A 23,196-nucleotide genomic window follows, 5' to 3' on the forward strand; every position below is an offset into this window, starting at 1 on the left:
TTGGCGTGACTCTAACTAAGGAAGTGAAAGATCTGTATAATAAAAACTTCAAGTCTCTGAAGAAAGAAATTCTAGAAGATCTCAGAAGATGGAAAGAGTAAAAACTTTTTTAATACCCATTTTATGTATGGTATTATTTGGAGAATTTTTTGGAATGTATGCTCCAAATAAAATTTTAACATAGTTTCCAAACCAAGTGTGCCTACTTTCATACAAGAAATGAGAACATTCTTTTTAAAATATGAAACATTACATTAACTTACTGAGTGAATAGTTGAATAAATGATCTTTTAGAAAATCAGGTTAAATATAGATATATCTTTATTTATTTTCATCTTATATGTGTGAGTGTTCTGCCTCTATGTACACTTCATGCATTCCTGGCGCCCATGGAGCTCAGTAGAAGGAGCCACGTGGTTGTGAGCTACAATATGATTGCTGGCAACCAAAACCCAGGTGGTCTGGAACAACAGCAATTGTTCTTTACTGTGACCGCCTCTTCAATATCTTCAATCTGAATATATTTACTGTATTCTATTGTTCTATTGGTTCTCCCGTGCTGCTGAAGACACAAGAAGTCATACTGTGGCCACAGCATCCCAGTGCCATGCTATGCATTACTCAAGAAACTGTCTCTTGGAATTATTCTTTCCCCTCTAATCCACAAAACAGTTATTCAGCTCAGGAAACTCTCCTAACTCTTCCCCAATTGTGCTCTTCCCCTAACGTTTTTCAGTGCCATTACTAACTTAGATCAAGCTTTATCAATTATTTCTTAGATTTGGGAATTTTCTTATCAGTTGTCAACTTGAATGAAAACATTATGCCTTTTAGTTCCTTCTGCAGGCTCAATATCAAACTGGTCTTGAGGCTTGAACTCTCTATGAAAAGCAATCCTTCATTGTCATTCGGACTAATCCCAAGTTTTATGTTGTGTTATAGCATGGTCTTTGTGTGAAAACTGCTGTCTCTTTTTCTGATTCTGAGTCAGTCTAAGGAAACACTTGCTAATTCCCGCAAGCATCCTATCTCATGATATAGTTCATGTCATAGCACAGATGAAGTCACCATTTAATATTAGATACTAGTATATAGTATTAATACAAAGATACTAGAGGAACATATGTGTGACAGTTTTAATAACAATAACAGAGAAACTAGAATTAAAAGTTTAATTTAAAATATATCTGACTTTCAATTGAAAAAGTCCCCATTTCATCTATAGACAATACTGTCCGGAGAAGGACACATTTTACAAATGTTGCTGGAAACAGCCAGCATGTAGCCATTCAGACTGGTCTCTTTCATCTAGTCTTGTGTGTTGAGATTTCATCAATGTTTTCTGTTCACTTGGCATCCTGCTAGCTCATTATCAAACATTCTACTACTGAAAACACTGCTTCCAAATTTCAGTAATAACTGATAAAACATAGATAGACCCCCATACACACACACACACACACAAATAAAATATTTAAAATCACCTGTCTCTTATCTGTAGTCACTTAAGATATTTGTAGGTCTATTTCATTTAAATATTTTACTGCTTAGCCTATATGAATTGTGCAAAGGGGCCCAGTCTACTAGATTTGGAATTTTTGAAATAAGTATTATCTAAAGGATGTCACATATTACCAATATACCAATAGTAATTAATTCCTGTCACTTTCCTGTAAAATGTAATACACACTGATTAATTTATTCCTACTTAATATTTGAGAAAATATCATCTTATTTCTGTGTAATGGGCACTTCTTGAGATACAGAAATATAATTATATAGTTGTCATATAGAGAGTAATCGTATGAAAAAGTTTCCTGGAAACACACACACACACACACACACACCACACCACATTCATGCACACACACTTGTATACGCACACACACACACACACGTATATACACACATGCACACACACTTTGCTGAATAGTTCAAAAGGCTGACTGATGATAATTGCAATTGTGGGAAGTGGGAATGAGCATCAAGTTATCCTGAACCCTCTTTATTTCACTTAGAATCTTTTCGTAGACCACATTTGTCTTAACTGACCTTCTCTGATCTTTGTTTGACATCACATTCTCTGACCTTTATCTGACCTCACATCCTCCGGGGCTGGGGTTGGGGGTGGGGGAAGCTCACCTTAGCTTTTGCAGTGTCTTCTTAGCAGAACAGTGGCTATCCCCAGCTCGGTAGCTAAGAACATCCTCAGAAAGCACCTGGCATCAGTGATCACAGCCCTATCTCTTCTGAAACCTGCCTGCCTGGTGTTCTCTTGACGATTTTGTTCTGTGACTGAGACTTTCATGTAATGCTTCTTAGGTGGAACATATTATTTAAAGGCAAACTGATTCCATGTTCCTAATCCAGGGTCACTAATACATGGCTTACAATATGATGTCTCGAATTCCTTTTACACTAAGGGGTGTGTTTTGCTGTAGTTAAAGTACTACAAAACCTATTCATTGTCCAGGGGTGATTATGGCCAACTTCTAGAACAGTTAGGAAGGAAAGCATCAGAAATGAATTTTGTAAACCTAAAGAAAATTCAGGTGAAGAACAGGTGAGCTGCCAGCACCTACAGCCAGAAATCATGCCTAGCCAAAAGCACTCACAGGAGTCTGCAAGGGATGGTTTTTATTAAGAGAGAGTGAATTTGTAAGTGGTGCTGATTGATTAAATAGTTTTCATATTTACACTTTGGAATTTGCATTAAAAGAAATGCTCATACAATGCAAACATATCCATTTAAATTTAATTTATTATTAGTCTTGAGTCTTAGGGCTATACTAGTTTAAAAGGCCAAGGACTGGCTGAGCATCCTTTATTTCAAAATGCATCTACTTGAAATGTTTCAGGCCCCAGTCACTGAGAATCTACTGACTCAGTTACCTCTCCTTTGAACCTCCTCACTTCCCTGTACTCAATCTCTAACCCCTGCCCCCTCCCCCCCCACACACACACCACCTGCCTTCTTCTGCAAGCCCATTCAGCAAGCTGTATCCACTAAGCAAAAGGAAATCACACTGTATGTCTATTATCCAGAACTTCCAATTCTTTTACCCCTTTGCTGATGCAAGTAAGGGTGATAACCTACTTCCTGTCCCCACAGAGGATTATATCCATATAAGAATTCAACAACAACAACAACAACAACAAAATGGCAGGAAGATCCTTACTACTGCCAAAGGGATCTCTGCTGATTATGATTAAAAGAAACTACTGAAGGGATTTAAGAAAACTTGCCTGCATCGTTACTGTAACTGAGCATCCAGAATATGGAGAAGTAATTCATCTTCAAGATGACCAGTGCAAGAACACATGTCAGTTCCTGATAGAGACTGGCCTGGCTGACAACAATCAGTTCATGAATTTCAAATGCTTATGGCTCTCTGAAGCTTAAGGGAGGATTCCCTTGAAATGAATAGTTTTCCCTTCTGTCTCTTTTTACAAACTAAAAAAAACCTCACAGCTTTTACAATGCAACCATGTGGAGGTCTTCTTTCTTCCTTTCCTACCTCCTTCCTTCCCTTTCTTCCTCCTACCTTCCCTCCTTTTCCCCTCCCCTTCCCTTCTTCTTTCTTTCCTTCCTTCCTTCCTTCCTTCCTTCCTTCCTTCCTTCCTTCCTTCCTTCCTTCCTTCCTTCCTTCCTTCACGGTCCACCTCCTTATTTCCTTTCTTTCTTCTCACCCTTTCTGTCTTTCACTTTTGCGAATTTTAGCTTCTGCCTCACAAACTTATAAGGCACATTATTCCAGGAGAAAAACAAACAACTAGTATTTCAAGAGGTAGTTAGTGCATCCTATAAAAAACACAATTCCAATATTACAGCTGAGGTTGAAAATGCCACCAATCTGATTAAACTGCAATGTCGATAGCCTTAAATGTCATCTCTTTCTGACAATCTGTACCACAGGTTATGACATCCTTTCAGGCAGAAGAAAATTTTATATTCTATAATAAAGTAGTTAGGCTTTTGTTACTTTGTTTTTGCCTTTCAGAATGAATTTAGTTGAATATTTGAATAGTCATTATCTAATTTGATAGAATGTGAAAACCTAAATACTGTCCAGATTGTTTATAAATTTTTTCTCAAAACATGTATTCCTACTTCCGGAAATCAAAAGGAATATAGTTTTAGTAAATTTAGTTACAGTATTATTGAATTCATTTAGACAAACTTATTTGGATTAATCACTTGGAACTTTTAATAGAAATCTTTTCAATGGAACTGTTAAATAGATTACAGGTTCACTCTTGTAATCCCAGCTAGTCAAAAAAGGAAGTTAGGAGGATTCTCATGTTCAATTTAAATTTATTTAAAATTTAAAAAGTAATACTTAAATAGAATGTGTACAAGTATTTGCCACATTAAAAGTGGCACTAAAATACTATTTTATGGGAATAAAATATTACACAATAGTACATATTTCTGTTTAAGATTAGAAAGTTCATGGTATAATTATATAATGATTACTTGTATGTTATTGAGATTATCTAGGTTTAATTACCTTCAGAAATGTACTACTCTGATAACAATTAATACAATCAATCACTTTACATATTTAACTCTAAATAGTTAAAATATTTGTGATATTTAAAATTCTGATATATACTACCTAGAATTAAATGAAATTAAACGAAATATATAAGACAAATGTGTCTTTCCTCAATACCAACTACATGAACCTGCTGCTGTGTTTAGAAGCTGCAAGTGAACAAAGATAATTTATAACTTAAATGATTTATTAATTTTTCATGATACCGATGTTTCCTTGCAACATGGGGGAAAGAGCATTTCATACAATCTGAACCTCAAATCTTCAAAGCAGTTTACTTCAGTTCTCAAAGACACTCAGAACACAGGAAGGATTAACCAAGCCAAGGAGAGGGTTAACACCACTTGTTTCTTCTATGCTCTATTCCCATCAAACCAGAAAATGGCATGAATTTTAATTTATCATTTTACATTTTAATACACAGAATTGACCTAGCACTCACTTAGATGAATGGGTTTTACTCTATTTCTAGATTAATTCGAGCATTTTAGTGCTGAGGGGCTAAAAGAAATCCCAAACACAATTTTAAACCAAACAGAAGAATTATGAAACTTTCAATAGGAAAGCTCTCAATGCAGCATGGCATATGGACTCACAGGGGCTCGGAAGTGTGAAACCTGCCACTAGACACATAGAGATGCATGTTTCTTTTTACAGTGTAGAATGCTTGTCAGTGGCTGAAATGAGCCACATTGCTTCTTTTCCCCACATGGTTGATTTTCAAGCAAAGTAGTGATTGTTTTCATTTGTAATATGTATTGACTATATTTGCTATGAATGTATTTGCTTCCATTGGATTATTAAGTACTTTGAGAAAAATTTCATCTACACCATTAGAAGTACCTGTTCTGCCCAGACATGGTGACACACATCTTTAATTCCAGTACATAGGAGGAAGAGGCAGGTGGGTCCCTATGAATTTCAGGCCTATCTGGTCTACCTAACAAGATCCTGGCTAGCCAGGGATACATAATGAGGAAATCTGAGACTCAGTTTTAGACGAGGATCTCAGCTTTCTGCTTTGAGTTTGTCTACACTGGCATGAATTTTTAAACAGAATGTTTAAATCACAAATTACATTCCTGTATTATATAGTTTTTAGCCACATATTCAGGCTATATCTCTTCTCTATCAAAGGTGATGTATGTCATAACTTAAGAAATAAATTTTTAAGAGATTAGTACTAGCTTATATTTAAGGAGCTAAAAATTTTCAATTTGCATTTGGATGAATAAATTAGCTAACCTTCATACACACTATACACATTAAACACACACACAGACACTGGTTCCTCTTGGTCTATGGGGACACAATATGATCTCTCATGAATGCTAAAAGTCAAGGCCACCACCAACTCCTGTGTAAACTATGGCTTTCCTACATATAGGAAATTGATCCTCATAGCTTTGGTATTGAACTTCCTGGAGCAAAGAAGACACACATATATACCAAAATGCTGGAGTTAGATGGGACTTATCCTCTGGTGGAGACACACCAGCTGCTCAGAAACTTTACAGGTTTATTATATATGTTAAACAAGGAGGCAGATTTCCTATAAGAGGTAAATAAGAAGGGGGTTAGAGAATCTCAGTGGGGTGTCTCTGCATGAGGGCAGCTTGAAGTCATTCTGGATTGGGAATATATTGTTAGTGCCTTCTGCATTCAGACCAGGGAAGACATTGCTATTACTGTGGCTCTGAGGAACTGGTGTCCTGGGTCACAACCATACCCATGCCAGTGATATACATTCACTCAAGAGCTCATCCATCCCCCAAAGATGTACTAATTTATAAATTAACCACACTGTGTGACTAACAGAATGCATCCTGGTAGGGTGTTTCTGTAGAAGAAAAGTGCTTGCCACCAAAACTTTCAGCCTGAGTTTAATTTTCAAAGCTCATATTGAAAGAAAAAACAAACTCCCTCAAGTTGTGCTATGACCTCATGTGTGCTTCAAAGTATACATGTGCCTACACTTATGCATAAACCCAGGCCCACAAAAACAATAATATTCAGGTATTCATTTATCATAAAATGGTATCAAAACCGCATTAGCTTGAAATGAAGTTGTGAGAGGCTTCATGCAGGGATAACAAAGTTCTCTAAAACTTAGAACTTCTAATACAACTTCCGAAGATAGACTGTTTTAGATAGACACTGTCCTAGCTAGCCTTTTATTGCCATGGTAACACACCATGGGAAAAGCAGCTCCGGAAGTCAAGTGCACCCTTCCATTTCCAGCTCTATCCTGGAAGAAAGTCACGGAGGGAACTCAAAGCAGGAACCTGGAGGCAGGAACTAAAGCAGAGGCCGTGGAGGAGTGCTACAACTGAAGCAAAGGTCATGGAAGAGTGCTGCTTACTGGCTTGCTTCCTGTGCTTTCTTATACATCCCAGCACCACCTGCCCAGGGTTGGTCCCACTCCTCTTTGGGATAGAACTTCCACATCAATCATTAGTCGAGATAGTAATCCTCAAGCATGCTCACAGACCAGGAAGGTGGAGCCACTTTCTCAGTTGAGACTCCATCTTCCCAAAGGAGTCTAGGTCGTGTCAAGTTGACAAGAGAGAGAGAGAGAGAGAGAGAGAGAGAGAGAGAGATATTTCTTGGAATAATGGCAATTTTATCAGGCTATTGGAATAAGCACTTATTGAAAATACCACAGATTTGGTTATAGAATTTCAAAAACCAGTGGTGACACAGCTGTCCTGCCACTGTACAAATATCTTTTGATTCATTGGCTTTCTTGCGCTGTAAATCTTTAAATCAAAAATTGCTCAATTTACTCAATGGTGCATTGACAGATTAATCTTGACTATTCTTCACATAAACTTTATCTTAAGCATGGAGTTTGCTAATCTTCACTTGAGAAAAAGTATAGTTGCCCTATATAGAGATTTGAAGGTTTTATTTACTATTTAAACATTTACTGTAGTCACATACAATTTTTTTTTTGTTGCAATAGCCAGAGAGCAATTACTCAGCACATCAAGAAATTGGGAATTATTTCCATAGTATATGACTAAGAAAAGTCTCTTCTTCTTCTTCTTCTTCTTCTTCTTCTTCTTCTTCTTCTTCTTCTTCTTCTTCTTCTTCTTCTTCTTCTTCTTCTTCTTCTTCTTCTTCTTTTTTTGGCTTTTTGAGACAGGGTTTCTCTGTGTAGCCCTGACTGTCCTGGAACTCTGTAAACCAGGCTGGCCTCGAACTCAGAAATCTGCCTGCCTCTGCCTCCCGAGTGCTGGGATTAAAGGCATGCACCACCATGCCAGGCTAGAAAAGTATATTCTTTAAATGACATTTTATTTATACTTGTGTCATTGAATGTTTTGTATATGTTTACAATAGTTGGCAACCAGTGTTTGTAGCTACAGATACCGAAGGGGGGGGGGGAATCAACTCCTGTAACATTCATTTTTAATATGCCAAAGCTTTTTTACTAAACAGTAGAATGAGTGTAAATAAGAGAAAAACAACTGTCTCCATGGGGAAAAGAATGCATTTTCACATAAGATTGATCTTTTTGATTAAAAACAAAATATTTTTAGAAAGAGACAAAATAAGTATTTTTTTAAACTGAAAGATGTGTCGGGATTACCTATTCTGGGAACATTAATGCATTGAAATATTTATATTATGTACCAGATTTATTATGTGTGATTTACTTGAGGCTTATGCTTTCTGAACAGATTAGTTTAATAGGGATATCAGTGCTTGACCTTGAGCGCAAGGTCATTTATATAAAGGGACCTTGTAAAGACACAAAACAAAACCACATGTGATTTCCCTAACTTTTTTTATAACTTGGAGGCATAAAGATGAGGAGATGGTTAAAATTACTGGAAATAGCAAAATGCAGTTTCAGAAGGGGATAAGGAAAGAAACCAACATATCTGCAAGAACACTGGATTCTACCTCACGAGAACTTATTTGCATGAAACTCAGCAAAACTTACAGCCACCAGAACTTATATAAACTGTAGGTAGTTTTGTTACAAACACTTCAAAGCAAAATTTTTGTTATTTACAGGTAATGTACAAGCAGGTTTCTAAAGCCTGGCGCATTAACTTTTGAGTTACTGGTGAAGGCTAGCTTGCTGGTGTCTATGGATATGCGCATATCAGGCAGCATGCTCCAAACCTGGAAGAAACATGGAAATTTCAAACTATTTATCTGTCTGAGTTTATGCTCCACATAAAACTCTCTCCAATATTCTTTCCTAAGAGTTTTCAAATTCACGGCCAAATTGAGTTAATTTGATAGTGAACACTAATCCACCTGACACTTAGGTTTTATCATTAGTGTGCAGTTTGAATAAGAATGGCTCCATGGGTTCAAAGGGAGTGACACTATCTGAGGAAGTATATCATTGTGTGTGGGCTTTGGGGTTTCAGAAATCCAGGCCAGGCCCAGTGTTCTCTCTTCCTGCTGTTCCTGGGTCTGGATGTAGAACTCTCAGCTCCTCCAGCACTACTATGTCTGCCTGCATGCAACCATGATTTCTGCCATAATGATAATGGTCTAACACTCTTAATTTTAAGCTAGCTACAATTCGATGGTTTTCCTTTTAAGGGTTGCCATGGTCAGGTTGTCTCTTCACAGCAGTAGAACAATGACTAAGATAGCTAGTACTGACCATATTTGCCTGTGATATTTGAAATCCATTTGTCTTATCCATTCTTTATATTTTGATCCATCTCAAAACAAATGGCAGACAAGCGAGCCAGCTTTTTCATCATTCATCGAAACTCATTGTATTTTTCCTTCAGAGTAAAACGGACCTCAACTGAACAACATAAGTCTCAACTGCATGTATACAGAAAGTATGTTTTTATTTGCTTATTTATTTTTCTTTGGCTTTTCTATAGTTTATCTCCAGGTAGAAAATGTTGTTAAGCCTGATAATGGTATCTCATCTCCTCAGTAATAAACCACATTTTCCCCTTCCTTATACCACATTTGCTAGTTAGCCGGAATTCCAGACTTACAACAGCTCTGCCACTCTAGTTCTAAAACAAAGAAGACAGAGGGTCAGTCTTTTAAGCAAGGTCAAAACTAAATTAAAGATAATTAGACAACCAACCAAGCTTTGCCATATACAAGCTTCTCATTATCCAGATATCCTAAGTACCCAATTCATCTGGAAAAAAACATTGGAAAACAAGGAACAGAGTTTTAATCTGGTATTGATAAAAAGTAGAATTCTGCTGTCAAGAATACAAATATAATATGTAAGCAAAAAAGTAGGCGTGGTTGACCAAGGCATTATGAATCATAGAGCTATTAATATACTCTGGAGTGTGCATTATCTCTTTCAGGTTTAGACCCATTAATGAGAGTAATATAAATAAATATATTTGCTTAAGTTTGCAAATTAGGGTGGTATTGTGGTATTGTTCAGAGTGGAACAGGAACAAAAGGATCAGGGTGTAGAAATGATTAACCTAGGGATTATTAAATAAGCCTACTATGCGCCATAATTAAAAAAAAAGAAAAAGAAAAAAAGCCAGGCGGTGGTGGCACATGCCTTTAATCCCAGCACTCAGGAAGCAGAGGCAGGTGGATTTCTGAGTTTGAGGCCAGCCTGCTCTACAAAGTGAGTTCCAGGACAGCCAGGGCTATACAGAGAAACCCTGTCTTGAAAAAAAAAAAATAGTTACAGGCTGAAGGAATTGACTAAAAAGTATAAACAATCAGATTTGAGTGGTATCATTCACTGGAATAAATGAGCACAAGGACTGCATGTATCACTACAGGGTGTTCAAGGAAGTTTTCAGCTCAGAGAATAGAAGGAGACAAGTCACTCATGATCAGAAATGTAACCCATCTGAATGGGAGAAAAGAGAAATGGTTTTTTATATCATATTTTCTTTGTACAATATACTGTCACAGCTGATTAAAAAGAAGTTGAAAATGAAAACTTGAAAGTAAATTTCAGTTAGAAAATATTAAAAATCTATTAAAATGTAGCTTAGGGCTTCTAAATGCTGGTTTCAGAATCATTTGGATGGAAAAAGTCAAATTTAAAAAAAAAGGAGAATATGAGAGAATGCATTTGGCTTGAACTCTTTGAGATACAGTTTATAAAATTTTCTATGTGGCTCTGGTGAAAAGCTCTTAGAGGGAACCTCTTATAAAAGAAGTAACTCCAGTAATACTTCTTGGCATTTAGGATTGACGAGTCAGTGTGCTTTGGCAAACGCAGTCATGAATTTGAAATTAGGATAATTCTCCTGAAGATTTACTACATAACAACAGGTGTCACAAGGAGAAAATTATGAAGTTCAGGTGTATATACAGATAGCTAATCTATTTGCATCACAAATTGCTGTAAACATCAAATACTTTAAAAGTTGAAGTAAAATACTGGATCAAAAATAAATATGTTTTTAAAATTACTCATATTTGAGTAAAATAATGAATGCCTTAGTATATGTGCATATATAGGCACTCATAATACTTAACATTATTTATACAAACATATATATATATATGCATATATGTAAATATGGCATATAGATAGATGGTACATGCATTTGAGTATGTGTACAATGCTATCAGTGTCTGAATCCAGGCCCTTGTATGCTGTAGACTAAGTTTCTACCACTGAGCTACATCCCTAGCCCAAGATATGCAGCTGGTAGTGAAAATTTATAAATACTAGTGTCTTAGTCAGGGTTTCTATTCCTGCACAAAACATCATGACCAAGAAGCAAGTTGGGGAGGAAAGGGTTTATTCAGCTTACACTTCCCACACTGCTGTTCATCACCAAGGAAGTCAGGACTGGAACTCAAGCAGGTCGGGAAGCAGGAGCTGATGCAGAGGCCATGGAGGATGTTCTTTACTGGCTTGCTATGCTTGTTCAAACTTCTCTTCATAAGACTTAACCAGAGAACAAAGTCTCTGTTGGGCTTTTTGAAACTTCCTTTGTCAATACAATTAATCTGAGTCTCTTCACCTTAGCCTCAGGCAGATTTTTCAGACAAGGGCAAAAAGTAATCACATTCTTCACCAAAATACCACAAAACAGTCTTTATGCCACATTCTGAAACTCTTCAGCTTTGAAATCTGTTGGGCCAGGTCAACACAGTTCAAATTACTCCCAGCATCAAAGCCTTCCATATTCCTACTAGGATGACCCATTAAGCCCCATTTAAAGCATTCCACTGCTTTCCAAATCCAAAGTCCCAAAGTCCACATTCTTTCAAATAAAAGCATGGTCAGGCCTAGCACAGAAATACCCCACTCTTGGTACCAACTTCTGTCTTAGTTAGGGTTTTACTGCTGTGAACAGACACCGTGACCAAGGCAAGTCTTATTAAAAACAAACAAACAAACAAACTAAAAAAACACAACATTTAATTGGGGCTGGCTTATGGCTCAGAGGTTCAGTCCGTTATCATCAAAGTGGGAGCATGGCAGTATCCATGCAGGCATGGCACAGGCAGAGCTGAGAGTTTTATGTCTTCATCCAAAGACTGCTAATGGAAGACTGACCTAGGGTGAGAATATTAAGCCCACACCCACAGTGACACACCTACTCCAACCAGGTCACACCAATTCCAACAAGGCCACAACTCCAAATGCTGCCACTCCCTGGTCCAAGAATATACAAACCATCACAACTAGCTATAACCTCAAACAGCATTAGTATATGATGAAGGTCTATGATTTTGAATATATTAGGCCACTTTTCTATAAAATTTAATTGTAAATATTATCTTTGACAGAACTTCAGATAAAGGATTGTATAGGGAAAGTAATGTTGTAGAAACTCAAAGGAAAGGAAATGACAAAATAGTGAGTTAACTGAAATATTATATTAGGAATTAGAGCCTCAGGTGACACAGGGTTGAGAAAGGATTTCCACAAACAAAGGGACTGGACAGAAGGTGCTGTTAGGATAAGCTGCTGTGATACAAGGTTGGAATCCAAGGAGGATTATTTCAACATTTCTAAAGCAATCTAGATTTTGTTTTTCTGTAAATTGCTAAGCCAAATGATTTAGAATTTTTGTAACTTCATAATACAGATTTAATTCGTAACTGTCTTGAGCACTTGGTTAATCTGGGAATTGCAGTATTTATATTCTGGTTTGTGACCAAGTGTGTGAGAAGCAAGTGAAGGGGACACATATTTATTCTGGCACATGGTAGAGGGTACGGGCTACCTTCAGGGAAAAAATGGAAGTAGGCAAAAGGAGGATGAAAAGAGCAGACAAGAACTTGAGCTGTGTTATCAATCTCAAGACCCTCCTCTATGACCAATTTTCTCTAGTGAATTCCTAACTTCTAGATATTCCACAAGTCCCCAGAACAGTGCCAGCACTTAGGGACCAAGTACTCAGTCACCTGAATATGTGGAGTCATTTCAAATTCAAACCAGAACAACTCTCTGTCTTAGTGTTTTAAGAAAACTTGCAGGGGGAAGAAATTCCATAATATGGGGTTTGGCTAACTTTGAGCTTCTCATGGCAGTGAAGACTGAGGCTGGATGATTTCTTTATTTGAGGCATGCAGCATTTTCTTAGTGCTGGGTTATTTATACAGTAAATTTCCACCCCAGCCCCAGTGAGTTAGTGAGAACTAGTTCATCTAAAAACTGTCTACTATAGGAAATGATCTTGACCTACTTATTTATCGTGCTTTATGTGTGTCATAGGAGTCAAGAATACCATGTCAAACAAAGGAGAGAAATAAATTCTTGTCTGGATAGAAATCATCTTTCCAAGAAGAGGAAACACCAAGCTTGTGATAATTGTTATGGGGCTATGATAATTAAAGGAGACTATGGACATTGTTATCAAAATTCAACCTGTTATATATTTAGCATATGCCTGGAGCTGTTGAAGATTTTATGTCTTAGATGCTATGCATACATAAAGGAATAGGGTATAGTGATGTTAAACAGGTCATGGTAACATGGGTTTCACATCAACAAGTATGTAAGAATAGTGTATACTCTTCATCCTTGCCTAATCTACCTTCTTACTGGTGACAACAAATTATTGATCAAGTAAAGAATCTATTGATGCTGCACCTGAAAGTTAGATAGTATCAAGCCAAGCCAAAGTAATGAGGTAGGAGTGTGATTCAGACAGAGGGAACTCAAAAGTAATAAGCAACTTCATTTCTAACAAGATTATGAAACAACTTATTTAGGCTCTGAATGAAGACTCCATCTACTCTTTGACTGACTTTGGGAGACATTTTATCTGTGGGAAGCAGATGGGTGTTTTATGGAGTTATAAAATATCATTGTGAGTTATTATTGTGTTACTTTTTATTGCAGTTTGAGAATGGTATTTATTACAAATTCTATATTGCTTCTAGTTTTTGTTAGTAGCATTACTATAAATATAAAATGTACTTATTGTAGTTACCAAAGATATAGCTGCAGCTTGTGGAATGGGACTGAGAAGCAGAATTGCAAGGCAAAGCAATGGTCAAGTCATCAATGATGGCCATCTTGGGCTCCTGGAGACTAAAAGCAATAAATTGTAGCTGTCAGCGTTTTACTCTTTAAGAATTCAAGTCTATGGAGTGGTGAAAATCGTGTATCTATTTACTTACTGACTATTTTTGTGGTGTTGAAGATTGAACTTAAGGCCTTTTGAATGTTAGCCACATGCTTTAACAATAAGCTACATCCCTCACCAAAGAAAGAACACATTTTGAAAGCTCTATCTGTACATTTAATTCAAATATGACTTTAATTCTGGATGTTCTTTAGTTCTTGATTATCGTGTAACATTTCAGTTTTAAATATAAAATACAGACATTTCTGTTACTTACATCACTAAATATGGGTCCATTAAATGTATACAATATTTAAACTTTTTGGAACAATGCTTTTGTTTAGTAAAAAAAAAAAAAACAACTAAAAAAACAAAAACAAAAAACAACAACAAAAAACCCTGCAACTTTTCCTTGTTCTGTAATTTTAGTAGATTTATTTATATCTGTATTGTGTATGTGTATGAATGGTGTATGTGTATGAATGTATGCATGTATGTATGTGTATGACACATGTATAAGGTTGCTTAAGGAAACCAGGTGAGGGTACTAGATCCCTGCAGATGGAGTTACAGGAGGCTGTGAACCTCTTGACAGGGATGTCAGATACCTGGGAAGAGTACAAAGTCCTCTAAACCATGGAGCCATCTCTTTGTCTGACTTGTTTTGTTCATGTAAACAGATTATTCATTTCTATAAAAGATATACCTCTGTATGCTTTTGATTTCTCAAGTTATGAAAATACTTTATAAGAAAATTTAGAAAATATCTGGATATTTTAAGCATGGCTTTCTATATAATGCCAAAAGACAATACAAATTTAAGCAAACCAAAACTCTGTAGATGTTAATTTGTCATTAAAAAGGAAAGGACTAAAGCCAGACAATAGTCAGGTTTACTGCTGTAGCTGTCATTTGGGCCTTGAGATTTTTGAAATTAATTGAGATGGCACCAATCCCTATTAAGTGGACTTCATTATTTAAATCTTCCCATGAAGATCGTATCATTCCTGCAGGCTAAGATACAGCTTGTTCATGGGGAAAAACCATCTTAAAATCTAGAGATATCGCAGATAGATTTATTTTCCATTTCCTGAAAAGATCTGAAGTTAGTAATAGTCAGGAAATAACTTTGGCCAAGACTTTACAACACCAAGAATATGTGGGTGAGTACTAAAGAAACAGTCTATTTTCTTATATTTCAGGACACCAAGAACTCTTAGCTTCACTACATAGAGGGCATATAGGCTTACTTTGACCTATAATGCATATTTAAATGTATTCGCTACTTTATTATGCATGCTTATGCTTAATAACTTCAACATAGAACATAAATAAAAATATGTGATGGGTATATTGGTGATATGAAATGAAGATCTACATCTCTTTAAAAAATAGCATATCTAGTATAATATCAATTCATTCCAGAGCAAACATGTGCTCATTTATCCCTAATTTCCCTAGAAGAAACAGTTGCTTAATCTTAGAAAATGAGCACACTTTTGAAATCTGTGATTATGCTCAAAGGCAGAACAGGATGCTTCCCAAATGCTTACGCTGAAGAGAGGAATCACTAATGGAGTCCAATGTATGCTTAGCAAACTTCTTCTCGCTAAGATACAATCTTTTTTTTTTTTTTTTTTTTTACCACATCTCTCGATAGCTGTATTTGATGGGAGAAAACTGCAGACCTAGTTATAGTTAAAGTTTTTAATAAACAGAACAACAAAACTGCACTGCCTTCATCATGATGTTACCATCCTGTTTTATATTCTATTTGATTAAGGTTTATGGACAATTTTTTTTATTTAAAAAATTAGCTAGTTTTATTTTAAAACAATACTTCCCAAAGTCTGTGGCCATGTAATGAGACTGAGTTGTAGGTCCAGGGAGGTGAGAACTCTGTGAATATTTTCTTTTGTATTCACATTTATTTAGAGTATCAGAGTTAATTTGTAACAAATAAAAAGTTCAGAGTTTTCATTTCAGATGCCCAAAGCAGATGTTCAGTGAATATTTAAAAATTGTGCAGAATGGTAATCAGAGTATTAAGAATTCCATTTTTTTCCTCTGTATAGCTCTGAAGGATTCATCCAGTCTCAAATATTTCATGGCCATTGCTAAGTGAGTGTACTGGTCTACTCTATCATTCAAGTTGCATTAATGAGTCCAATTCTTCATCAAAAGTCAGATTCCCTAGAATCTTTGCCTGTTTACAAATCAGATTTTTCTGTGAACTGGTAGGCAGTCAAAGGCAATCATGGGATTGGTATAATAGTAAACCAGGGGAATATATCCCACAAGCCTGAGCATACTTTCAGCTCTAACTTTCTCCTTTTCTGAGTGACAACAGCCTTATTACAGCTGAATTCCTCAGAAAAGAATGATACACTTCAAATATTTATGCTCTGTTCATCACCAGGGTAATTGGAACTAATTAAGAATGAATTTGAATTAATGAAACCCAGAAAGTCAAGGATTTATTTTAGGGTATATCAGTCCAATGTTGAGAAGAGCAGTTAAAAAACTAATGGTGTTTCTGTTGACATTTTTGCTAAAGTGTAACATGTAGAAGAAGAGGAATGAAAACACGTGGTTCTCTCTCTCCCCTCTGCTATTGTTTCTACTGAGTTTTCTCAATGCATATGCTCAAGCTTCTGCCAGTTCTGCTAACTGAGTTGTGAGATTCCATAGAGGGGTTTGAGTCTTAACCAATTTCTAGTGTGAACAGAGCAGTGCTCACAAGAACTGCAGTGTTGGGCTGGGTTATCAGGATCCACAATGAGGAATCAGATTATATAAAATATACCCAGTTGTTCAATTACAACAGCCACAATTCCAGTGTCACTGGTTACAATCATTACTAAATCATTACTAAATAATGCCTTTTTTTTTTTTTTTTTTTTTTTTAGGTATTTGGAGACAGGGTTTCTCTGTATAGCCCTGGCTGTCCTGGAACTCACTTTGTAGACCAGGCTGGCTTCGAAGAGTACTTGAGTGTTAGGCATCAGTTCAATACAGTTATGAACCTATACTAATTATGAAGTGAAATAAAATTCACTTATCATTGATTACACTATCATAGCCAGATATAATAACAGACTTGTATTTTAAGCTCAACATTTTAAAGAAGGTAATATGCTCAGACAAGCCTGAGCATTATTATAGAATATGCTAATATGAAAAACCATGTATTTGGAAACAAGGTATCACAAAATCAGAAAAACAGATGTGGCAAAGAAAAATGCACATTTTAAGAGAAAACACAACTTAGAGCAGGCTCTTTTACACTCAAGAAACCCTGTTGCTCTGATGCCCCCAAGAGTCTAGTAAATACATAATGCTTCCTTATTGAACCTTTAATGATAGTTACTGACTGAATGTTTATATAGAAAGATACTTTGAATTTATTCAAGGAACTAAGCAGGTACATTCTGCAGGCATATTTATCTATGTTACATTCTATTCTCTTCACACATTCTTGTGGGAATACAAGAGACCTACCAAGGACATTTAATAATAAAGAAAAATTTATTATTTTTGAAGGGTGGTTAAGGGGGATACTCCAGGTTTCCCGGAAACTAACTATGGAGTCCACACTGACTTCATGCTTTTAGCAATCCTCCAGCCTCTGCCTCCTGATTGCTAGCAGTATAAGCACTAGCCATCATATTCAGCTTGAAATACACAGAAACTACAGGTAAATGGCCCAAAGCACTGAGATTAGTTAGAAAGCTACTATATGGATAAAAGGTTATTCTACAAAAAGTGATAGTAGAACACCATGCACAGGGGACTGTTCTGGATTTGGTTAAACTGCATGTGAGACACTGAGGGTCCCTGCCCCCAACTGGCTTTAATTGGTAAAGTTGCCAGCAGTTGCTGGACAGGGAGACAGAGGCAGGACTTTAGGATTTGTGAATAAGAGGACCAAAGAAGAAGGATGGAGGCTTGCCATTGTCAGGAAAGGAATAAGATGCAGGGTTGAGAGCTATAGAAGAGAACACTTACAATCATGTAAGAGCCATGGAAGAGTCGCCCCAGCCCCATCACACCCATATGAGTCTGGGATAGTAAAAATGGGATATAGATTTTAGTAAGTAATAATTCAGGAGTATAGGAGGGGGGCTTAGCAATGTTAAAGCTTGGCAGTGGCCCAACCATTGCACTGTTTAAGACATATCAAAATAGAAGGCTGCATGCCTGTGTTTTCATTCAAGAATCCAGAGCATTTGGAGGGACATCAAGGGAACTTGCACTGTCACAGCACAGCTGGGGAGAGCAGAGAGGATTAACCAATTACCTCTACAGGGGACTGTGAAAAATATCACTGAGACTGTGACGTCCCAAGGGGATAAAGCAAAAAACAAAAACAAAAACAAAAACCCAAAAAACAAAAAAAAACCCAAAACCCAGAAAACAAAAAAGTGAGTGAGTGATAAAATGCTGTGATACTGTGTCAGCATGTCCATGTTCATGGAGGAGTTTCATGTATGTTTACTAGGGAAGTCATTGATATAATACAAGTACCAGGGGAGGGAAAAGCATTTTTTTTTCCAGGAATGATATCCCAATCCTAAATAGTTGTACCTAAGCACATGTTAATAAGGGCAGTTATTAGACTCATTATTATATAATATATATATATATATATATATATATTTATCACTCCCTTAGGACAATGTCGCTTATTCTTCTCTATGTGCTTCATTTCTTCTGCATTCCCTCAAAAACACTTAAGCCCTTTTACTTATCAGTAGTCATAAAGCTGCTCTTATTATTTCAAAACTGGGAACATACCACAAAGGCTTCATTGTTTTTTTTTTTTTTTATTCTGTCCCTTTTTTTTTCCGAGACAGGGTTTCTGTCCCCTTTTCTGTAATAACAGTTAGATATCTAGTAGATTTCTACAGGGAATGGCCAGCTCACCAGTGAAACAGGGGAAAAAAAGTACTGGTGTTGGATTGGGTTCGACATACCATTTCATATTTTACTTCAAACACCTTACTGAGTCAAATACGTCAAGCATTCATATGTTTTATGTTCAGGACATCTAAAAGTACAATTATTTCTCCTATATTCCCACGTTACTTCTTTTTGGGGGTGGGGGTGGGGGAAGGGTTCGAGACAGGGTTTCTCTGTGTATCCCTGGCTGTCCTGGAACTCACTTTGTAGATCAGGCTTGCCTCGAACTTAGAAATCCACTCTGCCTCCCGAGTGCTGGGATTAAAGGCGTGTGCCACCATGCCCAGCTGGCTCCCATGTTACTTCTTATGTAATCCCATTTCTTCTATGGTACACAGCCTGCTTAATATACTTCAAATGTGATCAGTAGGATGAGGTAGCCAACAAAGGCACTTGACCCAAAGCAAGCCTGAAAATCTGAGGTAGATCCTGTAGTCTCACAGAGAAGGAGAGAACCAACTCTTAAAGTTGTCCTCTGACCTCGACATGTTTTACATGGCAAATGTACTCAAACACACATAATCTTAAGAAATGAATATAATTTTAAAAAATTAAAAAGAGACGGAAAGGGAGGCTTCTCCAGGCGGGAAGGAAGCAGACTAACGGCATGTCTGGGAGTCTCCCCACCTCTGCTCCTCCAATTCCAACCTCCCCCACAGTCTTATTCTTACTCTGAGGCAGACCAGTTGCTGAGGCCTCCCCTCAGCCACATCCCACCTCCAGTGGCCCACACATATCTTCACTTCCTAACGTCCAGCCCCTGACTCAGGCATTGATCCCAAACACCCAACTCCAGCAAGAATTGTCTGGAAGCCACAGGCTACATGTGCTGGAGTAGCACTTACTTTGACTGCAGCTCTCCTTCACCTCTCCCTCTAGTCTCTAATCCTCTAGTCTCATCCCCAGCTTTGGAGCAGAACACCTGTTAAGACTGCCCCTTCTTTTTCCTGCATCTCCAGGGGATTGCACAAATCTTCCCTCCTGAAGTCCCCTCCCTGACCTCATTGCAGTACCCAAGCTCCCAACTCCAGCAGCCACTCCCTGGGAAACCCCAGGTCACTCAGAGAGTGGAAGAAAGTGAGCAAGCCAACTCTAGATCTTTACCTCTCACTCCACTCCTCAAATCAGTTTCCCCAGTCTCATTCTCAGCTCTGAGGCAGACTTGTTCCAGCTTCTCCTCACTCTGTGTTCCCATTCCCAGGGCACAAAGGAGATCCTGGTGGAAGACGCTCTTTCCCCACTTCTGTGAACACACCGTTTCCCACCTCAACTAATTATTCCTTAGTGTCAGCTGCTAATATCCAGAAACATATGGCTATATCTTAGTACCCCTGAAGGCCTTCCTGCCCAGAAACTCAAAGCCACCATACTTTCCTAAGAACCACAGGGAACAACAGAAACCAAGGAACAAAACACCTACACACATATGAACATACCCCCCCATACACACACACACCACAACTATCACCACTACCACCACCATTAATAACAAAATAACAAGAATCAACAAACACTACTCATTGAGAATTCTCAAAATCAGTGGTCTCAATGCCACAATAAAAAGCCATAACTAACAGAACAGATGTGAAAACAAGATTCACTATTCTGTTGGAGCCAAGAAAAACACCTGAATATAAAATATAGATATCACTTTCTGATAAAAGAAAGGGTAATGATTTTTCAATCAAAGGGACCTAAGAAACAAGCTGGAGCAGCAATCTTCCTTTCTGCCAAAATATATGTCCAACCAAGAGTAATAATAAATAGGGAAGGACACTCCATATTTAAAGGATTACAGAGGAGACAGGGTCAGACCCTACATACTTAAAGGAAAACTTCACCAAAGTACATTGGAATTCTTAACATCTATATGCCGTGCACAGGGGCAGTGAAGTTTGTAAAGAGAAACACTACTGCAGCTTAAATGACAATAGACCCCCACACACTGATGGTTAGAGAGTTTAAAAGGCACATCAGAAAAACTAAACAAAGAAATGCACACAGTATCCAATGTGTGGTACCGACCCACAGTCTTCTGGGCTCCTCCAAATTTTGGATAGAAAGTTTTATGGGTTGGTTGTTGTCCCTAATCCTCCACTGAGGGTCCTGCCTGGCTATTGGAGGTGGCCTCTTCAGGTTCCATACTCCCATTGTTAGGTATCTATGCTAAGGTCACCAGCATTGACTCCTGGGCTCCTCCCCTATCCCAGGTCTCTGGGAATGCCTAGAGATTCTCCCCTCCCTGCCACCCTTGGCTGATGCAGATTTCCATTCATTCTCTTGGCCCTCTAGGCTTAAATCCTGTTTTCACTATCTAATCCTGCCTCCCCAGTCCCCCCACCCTCTCTCGACTTCAGTTCCCTCTCTCCCTGTGCAGCACATGACCATTTTGTTTCCCCTTCTAAGGGTGAGTTAAGTACCCTTTGTTGGGCCTTCCTTCTTGTTTAGCTTATATACGCCTATGGGGTTTATCATAGGTATTCCGTAATTCATGACTAATAACTACTTATCAGTGAGTACATACTGTGCCTGTCCTTTATTTGCCTGCAAAATTCATGATGTCCTCATTTTTAATAACTGAATAGTAATTCATCCTGTAAACGAATTCCATCATGTAAATGAATCACTTTTTCTGTGTCCATTCTTCATTTGTGGGACATCTCGGTTGCTTCCAGTTTCTGTGTATTATGAATAAAGCTGCTAGGAACTTAGTGGAGCATGTGTCCTTGGGGAATGTGTTGGAATTTTGATGGGGATTGCATTAAATTTGTTGTTTTCTTTTTCTAAGATGGCCATTTTCACTATTTTAGTTCTACAGATCCATGAACAAGGGAAATCTTTCCACCTTTTGATATTTTCTTCAATTTCTTACTTCAGAGACTTGAAGTTCTTATCATACAAATGTTTTACTTGCTTGGCTAGAGTTTAACCACTTTTTTTTTAATAATTCCTGGCTATTGTGAAGGGTGTTGCTTCTATAATTTCTTTCTCTGACAGTTTGTCATTTTTGTAAAGGAGCAGAACTGATTCATTTGAGTTAATTTAATATACAGTCACTTTATTGAAGCTGTTTATTAGCAAATGAGTTCTCTGGTAGAATTTTGGGAATTGCTTATGTATACTACCATATCATCTATGAATAGTGATACCTTGACGTCTTCTTTCCCAATTTGTCTCCCTTAATCTCTTTTTGTTTTCTTATTTTTCTCACTAGAACTTCAAGTATCATGTTGAATAGATAGGGAGAGAGTGGTTAGTCTTGTCCATGATTTTAGTTTGATTGCTTCAAGTTTTTCTCCACTTAATTTAATATTGGCTATTGGCTTGTTGTATATTTCTTTTATTATATTTAGGCATGTGCCTTGAGTCCCTGATCTCTCTAAGACTTTTAACATGAAGGAGTGTTGAATTCTATCAAAGGCTTTTTCAGCATCTAATGAAATGGTCATGTGATTTTTGTCTTTCACTTTGTTTATATAGTAGATTACACTGATGGATCTTCACATAATGAACCACCCTGAATCCCTGGGATGAAGCCTACTTGATCCTGGTAAGTGATGTTTCTGATGTGTTCTTGCATTGTGCTTGCACGAGTTTTATGGAGAATTTTTGTGTCCTTGTTCATAAGTTAAATTGGTCTAAATTCTCTTTCTTTGTTAGATTTTTGTGAGTTTTCTGTGTTAGGGTAACTGTGGCCACATAGAATAAATTAGATAGTGTTCCTTTTTGTGTAGGTGTGGAATAATTTGAAGATTATTGGTATTAGCTCTTCTTTGAAAGTCTGGTAGAATTCTGTACTAAAACCATTTGTTCCTGGGCTTTTAGGGGGTTGGATCACTTTTGTTTATTGCTTCTATTTCCTTAGAGGTTTTGGGGACTACTTAGATAGTTTACCTGATCCTAATATAAGTTTGGTATGTGGTATCTGTCTATAACTTAAACCATTTAGTTGAGATCTTTCTATTATGTGGTGTACAGATTATTGAATAAGACCTAGTGATTTTTACTTTTTTATTTATTATTTTTTCTCAGTATCTGTTATTATGTTTCCATTCCATTTCTGATTTTGTTAATGTGAATACTGTATCTTTGCCTTTTCTTTAGTTTAGCTAAGGTTTTGTCTATCTTGTTCATTTTCTCAAAGAACCAGTTCTTGGTTT

At 37.2% G+C, this 23,196-nt stretch overlaps 1 protein-coding gene and 1 pseudogene across 5 annotated transcripts in view; one reads left to right on the forward strand and one right to left on the reverse strand.

Moving 5' to 3' along the window:
• Cntn5 (contactin 5) overlaps nucleotides 1-23,196 on the reverse strand; it is a 1,179,522-nt gene that overhangs the window by 779,887 nt on the left and 376,439 nt on the right. The gene's annotated exons all lie outside the window — the stretch shown is intronic.
• Nucleotides 3,031-3,403, forward strand: LOC110301419 (annotated as a pseudogene).

The sequence above is a fragment of the Mus caroli genome, chromosome 9, assembly GCF_900094665.2.
Source record: "Mus caroli chromosome 9, CAROLI_EIJ_v1.1, whole genome shotgun sequence".
NCBI lineage: Eukaryota > Metazoa > Chordata > Mammalia > Rodentia > Muridae > Mus > Mus caroli.